The sequence below is a fragment of the Hesperophylax consimilis genome, chromosome 20 (genome assembly GCF_061612785.1).
Source record: "Hesperophylax consimilis isolate HC1 chromosome 20, BYU_Hcon_1.0, whole genome shotgun sequence".
NCBI lineage: Eukaryota > Metazoa > Arthropoda > Insecta > Trichoptera > Limnephilidae > Hesperophylax > Hesperophylax consimilis.
In genome coordinates, this window is record NC_142855.1 from 17,892,044 (window position 1) to 17,899,506 (window position 7,463).

The 7,463-nt window shown below is 36.1% G+C and overlaps 1 long non-coding RNA gene across 1 annotated transcript; it reads right to left on the reverse strand.

Moving 5' to 3' along the window:
• Nucleotides 1-2,645: 2,645 nt before the first annotated feature.
• On the reverse strand, nucleotides 2,646-6,827 carry LOC149414232 (uncharacterized). The gene is made up of 3 exons (XR_016304156.1): nucleotides 6,688-6,827; nucleotides 5,708-5,828; nucleotides 2,646-3,163 (listed from the first exon to the last, which is right to left on the reverse strand). It is a non-coding gene; the product is annotated as an uncharacterized LOC149414232 (long non-coding RNA).
• Between the last annotated feature and the right edge of the window lie 636 nt (nucleotides 6,828-7,463).

A 7,463-nucleotide genomic window follows, 5' to 3' on the forward strand; every position in this document is an offset into this window, starting at 1 on the left:
GTCGGCTTATTTCCAACCCGCCAAATGATTCAATATGTGCTAGTACCTCAATCAACAATTACTGCTTATTATATTTTTTTCCACCTTTACACTACCAACTTTATTTTTGTAGGAAGGGCTTTGTTAGTGCTAAATTTCTCACTAGATGGCGTTGAGACCACAGACATAGGAATTAATAGACGAGAAGATAATGGCGAGGGGTAAAATCAACTGTTGAAGAACGAAGGGCGTAAGGCTGACTGTGATTCGTCAATAAATCAATCTGACAGTAAATAGGCATCTCGCATTATAATATCACCATTTACTTCTTAAGAGTAAAATCTGCTTTTGAATGAATAGACATTTTTACATGGGAGCGCAAAATACTCGCCACGTTATGAACTAATTTGCGAAGTCCAAATTCGGCAAAAAAATTCGGTTCTATTTTCAGAGTCGAATATTTCGTTTAAGTATTTAGTTAAGACACTTTTATAAATGTTCATAATTTACTTCCCAGCAACCAACCAGCATTGTGTTTCGCGTCCAGACGTTTCTCGATGTGATAGTAACAACTGATCTATATTATACGATGTGAATATGCTTAAAATAAAGTAAAATAATGCTTATATATGGAATGTAATACGACAATTGGGTTTATTCTCTTTTTCACATCTATTTTTACAAGTTTTCATAGTACAAGTCAACATTTTGCCGTGTTATTTCGTAAAATGAACCGATGATGCCTCGACCATAGTTCGCACAAGAATGATGACGTCACGTTTTCAAATTTCACTTGAGGCCATACGCGAGCCCAGCCGGCTCCAATGGAACCGGTATGGGGAGTGGGGAATAATACGCTTTTAATCACTTAGGGCAGGTCTACTAATATTCATATGTCTATGGTTGAGACATATTATATCTCCATTTATTGATGAAATATTTTTGACTTGTCAAATATTATTATTGTTTAATGATAAACTAATGTTTATAAGACAAGGTTTTATGCATAGCACAAAGGATAACAAATAATTATAAGCAATAATTAGTCGTCTGACCGGACATCACAAGGTGCGGGTTCAATTCCCGTTGGCGGCATTTATTTTTACTCGGGAGATATTTTCAATTTGTATTAATATTTCAGGCAACTAATTATTGCTTATAATTATTTGTTATCCTTTGTTCTATGCATATAACCTTGTCTTATAAACATTAGTTTATCATTAAAAAATACTAAACATAGATATTTTTTAAAATCTATTTTTCAAAATCACAACCTATCGGGTCCAAAACTATCCTATGTTTCAAGCGGTGACCGGATAAATCATCACAATGATAATTCATCACATCTTTAAAAAGTTATATAAAGTCATGGAAAGTGATGAAACAAAAACTTTATTAACTGGGTTAAGTAGGTTAGGTTAGGTTAGGTCAAAAAAAAAATGTCATCGTTTCTAATGACTTTATATAACTTTAAAAAAATGTGTTGTGTTGAGTTATCATGGAACCGTTTCAAGCTGGAACCAACCATACATATTCACAAAACTTCATTGAAATCGGTTGGGTGGTTTCGGATATTGGCGTCTACGTACACAGTGACATATGAATTGTATATATATATATATAAAATGATGCGCGTATTCAAAAGCAAAGTTGTATCAAAATTTCAAAGCAATCGGTGAAGAAATTTCGGAGATTTAAAATTTTTAACAAACGAACATTTACATTTTTTTTATATAGATAGATTAATATTATTTGTATCTCCAGGGTTTTTTCAAAAACTTTCTTAATCAATAAAACTCCGGCTTGAACAAAATACTTGGACTTTTATTGTGATTATTAATCCTATTATTCTTGTCAGCTAACGCCATCTATGGGTAACCTAATTGACTAATCTAGTGCCATCTATAGGTGAGTTCATACAATAACATCAAGGATATTACATCATTATATACTTTTTTAAATTCACACTATAATATTAAAAACATTGGACATTGCATGATTAGTCACATTAAGGATATAACATTTATTAGATCTCTCTTTATAATTTTTTTAACTTCAAAAATCTTAAATTATAATATACCGTGATTTTTCACGGGTCTGCGTTAACCATGGAATAAAGAAGAACATAAGAAGTGTTTCACCATGATTACAAAATTCAAATGGGATGGAGATCTACGATGTCAGCCATTGTAAGTGAGACAGAGCGCGTGCGGAACGTAACAATTTTTTTTTACAATTAACTCTACAGGAGGCCCTGAGGAAAATAATTTCCCTCTAGGTTTATGTCAAATTTGGGGATGCTGTGTGAAGTCTTGAAGACCCATGTTTTAAGAGGGAGGAAACACAGAGTTTGGCAGATCGGATGAGAATCAGTTTGTGGTTTTATGGTGAACTGTAATCAACAATTGACACAACTATTGGGGTAGCCGTTGTTAACAGTTAGAATTGGAAAGGAATCTGACTTACTCTTGGTCTTTTCAATCGATATTATGGAATTGAGGGACACAGCACAAACTTCCGTAACAGACTCGAATTAAACACACTAAAGGAACATATTCACTTTTCCGGTTTTCTTAACAGACTGTTTATGTTTAAATCGAATAAAACGCGCTAAAGGAACATGTTTACTGTTCCGGTTTTCTTAACAGACTGACGATTTATAAATAAATTGTTGCAATTGTCAGTGATGTAGGTACTCTACACTGTCAGACAGGGAGAGGTAATTGGGTAACAGGTTGAGTGGGGGAAAGCAGGAACATTTGTTAAAGGGAGATGAATATAATTGCGTTTAATAAATTAACTATTCAGCCTTGTTGACTCCTCCCACCCATTCAATCTTACCACTACCAACTATAATAGTGAACACATCTCCCGGTCTTCTATCCTGACCTACACTCAACCTACCGCCACCAACTGAGCCACGCCCACTGTCACCAATCGCAGGCTTAACGCTAATCTGCCTAGCCTCACTTTGACTTGCGTATTTTGGCCGGTCTTTCGGGCCCGTTACTGGGCCGATAAACCGGGATTATGGATGCTATGACACCTTGTAGAGTGTGTGAGTACGTGCGAGGTACACGCTGAGGATAGTCAGGAAGAGTTGGCAGGCCAGGAAGATGAAAAGTATGATACCAATATGGTGGCGAAACTTGTGTATTTGATCCAGTAGCACTTCTAAGCAGCCCTGGAAGAGAGAAACATAATATTATGTTAAATTAGTGGTAAGAAAAGTTATTTATTTATTTATTCAAATGCCATAAAATGGAGAATAATACAATACAGTGATAATCGAATTAAAAGCGTACAGTGGTAAACAGGATAATAATAGCAATAAATTAAAGAACAATTAATGTGTACACAAAAACATTACTGCAATTGATGCAGTTATTAATATAAGTGCAGTAAGACAATGCATAATCCAAAAGAAATATATAGGGTGTATCGGCAAGTACCCGACAAACTTCAACCAGCTATTCCTTAGCACATTTGGAGTAAAAAATGTTATGGTCACTTTGCTGTCCGGTAACATTTTTTTTCATAAAAAAATTACTATTCATATTTTCACCACATGTCACCAATGTTTTATCCTTTGTCAAAGATTGAAAACCCATCTGGCAATGTTTTGTTCGAGTTTCGTTGAATAATGTAAGTACGTACCTACGTTGGCGCGCTTTTACAATCACAACGAAATGGCATGGCACCATTCGTCTCATTTTTAACTATTATTAGTGTACGAAAGAGCGAGGACACTTTTTGACACACTTGCTAATAACAGCTGTTGAACGCGAGAAACAATGCAAATGACAATGACGGAGTGTAGATTTTTTATTTATTTTTTGTTTTTAATGGAAAAAAAATGTTACCGGACAGCAAAGCGCCCATAACATTTTTTACTCCAAATGTGCTGAGGAATAGCTGGTTAAAGTTTGTCGGGTACTTGCCGATACACCCTGTATAAACCAGTGTAACAATAGTTGAACTAATTTATACTAGGCTTGTATAAGTCCTGTCATAAGCCGAAGTATGAGGTGTCTGTGATAATAGTCAGTAGTGAGTTTATTGTTAAAGTCAAGTCAAAGTCAAAATTAATTGTACTTGGAATAGCTGAGTAGGCATCGCAACTTGGCATTAACAATTCAGGACTGTCAGCGATTCAATTATACTTATGGATAAGAAATAATAATTTTTTAAATAGTTTAGATGTAGTAAAATATGATATAGGAGCTATGCAGAAGAATATTATCATTCCTGACATTGATTATTGTTTTTGAGGTATGTTATTATAGCCTTCTTGTAACTATATTCCGTGCAGTTGAACACATCTACTACTTCTGAGAAAACATTGCCAACTGCATGCAATCTAGGTATAAGCGAGTGTCTAAATGTCTCACTCCTGATATTTTTGTTGCAATTAAAAAGAGTTTTAGATCGGCTAGTTCTTATAGGTATATGGAAGGTAATTAGACTTAATAAATCAGGGCTGTCTGTAATACCATTAACAATTTTATAAATAAAAATCAAGTCGGAAACATGTCTTCTATCTGAGAGTTTTAATAAATTTAGTTCTTTCATCAAGTGATTGTAGTTTATTGTTTCAATTGGTAGACCGAGTTTATAGTTAATAAAATTTGGGAATTTATGCTGAATTGTTTCAATGGAGTCAGAGTGGATTTTGAAGTAATGGGACCAGATAGAAGAATTACGTTCGACTTGACTACGAACTAAAGAAGAATATAAGATTTTTAATGTTGAAATATTACGCACGGTGTCAAGCGACAAATTATCAACAAGGAAATAAAGAACAGGAGGTTCTGCGAAGGAAAAGGGAACGAGGCATAATAATCGCTTTAATTGTCCAGTGATCATTGCTTTTCTAATAAACATAATTTTTTTTACACAACAGATAAACGATCAATTACTAATAGTAATTAATAAACAACCAACAACCTGGCGGCCTCAGTGGTTGAAAGGTAAAGCTATCGATCAGTAAGCCGAAGATTTTATTTGATTAATTTGTGTTACTTCACAATTTATTCATTTAAAATAATGGGATGTACTACACTGGAACGTACCTTGCGGTACGTTCCAGTGTAGAAAATACTTTAGGGATGGGTTGTTTCGGAGAATTTGAACAATTCTTCAAATTTCAAAGTTAATTTTCAAGTTTTGTGAAAGATTTTTTCAAGTTTTGTTATTATTTCAGTTATGTCAAGCAACTAACCTATAATGATATAATAACAGCACACGAAAAGGACTTTCACAGAAACCGAAAATGAACGTTGAAATTTGATGAATTGATGCAAGACCACTATTCATTACATTGCTTTTAAATGGAATTAGCCGTGTTTGTGACCAGATCTGAATAGCCAACCTTCCTCTTCGACGTGTCCTTCTCCTCTCCACAACCTTCAGCTTCACAACATACTCCGATTGGGATGCCATTGTCTCAATGGCTACAGAGAGTTGGGACTCAATCATCGATAGTTGTAATCCCAACAAACTTTGCGTTGACATGCTCCACAGCTCAGACATGGGGACTATTTGTCCATCGAAGCAAGAGTCAAGTTAAAAAACACTTCTAACTCTGTGCAGCAAAGAGTGGACCATTTGAAAGGTTCCCCTGGCAATCTTTGCAGCACAGACGTCAAGCGGAAATGCTGTTCTTGTTCTACCGGTAAGAGTATTTCAATGGAAGATGCTCCGAAGCATGCAAAAAGTATAATTCTACCTTTTTGAATGGATTACATTCTTTGTCAGAGACCAGTTCCGTCCTATTGTCGGACTTTTCGCAGCATGTGGCTGGGAACACTGCTCCATTATTCTTCTGGAAGTTGAAACCTTCGAAGTCACTGCAAATAGGTTTTTTGGGTGAATATTTATTTATTTATTTATTACACGCCCTAGTGGGTTTTTCTTTAAAAAAAAATACAAGCATTTTGTATCAGAGTAGACACTTACAAATTAATACAATAAAGAAGAATGTAAACATAATGGCAAAAATGAATCCTCACGCATATAATTGAATTTAAAAGATTCAACAAAACAAAATAGTAGAAGCGGAGAAGTTATATGGGTACATAGGTCTATTTGTGTCTAGAAGAATAAAAGTGATAGAATATACAACATTTATACTGATTAGTTTTCAAATGAAATATATCACCCAGATCAGAAAGACTGTGAAGTCTCGGAATCGGAGAATTTTGGTAAGCTAGTGTCCTGGTGTTATTGAAGTAAAAAGGTAAGAAATGTCGGCATGATTTTTAGGGAACATGGATATTGATACATTGAAGTAATTCGGGACAGTCAATTTTAAAATATAGTATTCTTTGTAACAGTATTAAATCTGTGCTTATTCTTCTTTCTGAAAGTTTCAATAGAGACATTTTATCCAAGAGGTAATTGTAATTTATGTTTTGTATAGGAATATGCAATGTATACGTAGTTAGCCTCTATCACCTGAGAAGATTCAAATGAAAACAATGGGACCTATCCTAATGACCTATCATTTTGGACAGCCTCCATGGTAGAGGGGTAAGGCTCTCGACTAGCAAGCCGGAGGTAGCGGGTTCAAATCCCATTTCATTTGATTGATTTGTGTCATTTAAAAATTTAGTCATTTAAAATAACTATCTGACGTGTACCACAATGGACTTTTCGAGTTTCGACTTTTGGACTTCTACCATTAATTACTGCGTTTGATTAAATCACCTGTAGTTGTTGACACCACAGCACTTAAGGTTGGTGAAGAGTTGATTCCACAGGCTCTTGGAAGAGCTCGAAGTCGAGGAGTCGGAGTAATCCCTGATGATGCGACTGTGCAGCCAGCTGCGGCTCTTGGACTCTATCTGGAAGGATGGCTTCAATTTTAATATTTCAAACCAACTCAAATTGAAAATATTTGTAATTCGTAGAAATGTCAAAAATCAGTGTTGCAATCCCAACATACAAAATCTCTATACTAAAGGTGGAAAAAGTGGAGAAGGGAAGAAGGTGGAGAATGTGGAGAAGATGAGTAATGGAAAAAGGAAGAAACGGATAATATACAGAGAAGGGGAGAAGGAGAGAAATGATGACGGGGAAAAGGGGTGAAGGGGGGAAGGGGATAAGGGGAGATGGTTAGACGTGGAGAAGGAGAGAAGGAGAAGAAGGGGATGGGGAGAAGGGGAGAAAGAAAGACGGGGAGAATGGGAGAAGGGGAAAGGGGGATGGGGAGAAGAGGAGAAAGGGAGAAGGGGTGAATGGGATAGAGGGAGATGGGTAGAAGTGTAGAAGCGGAAAAAGGGGATGGGGAGAAGGGGAGAAAGAAAGACGGGGAGAATGGGAGAAGGGGAAAGGGGGATTTGGAGAAGAGGAGAAAGGGAGAAGGGGTGAATGGGAAAGGGGGAGATGGGTAGAAGTGGAGAAGGGGGAAAAGGGGATGGGGAGAAGGGGAGAAAGAGAGACGGGGTGAATGGGAGAAGGAGAAAAAGGGGATGGGGAAAAGG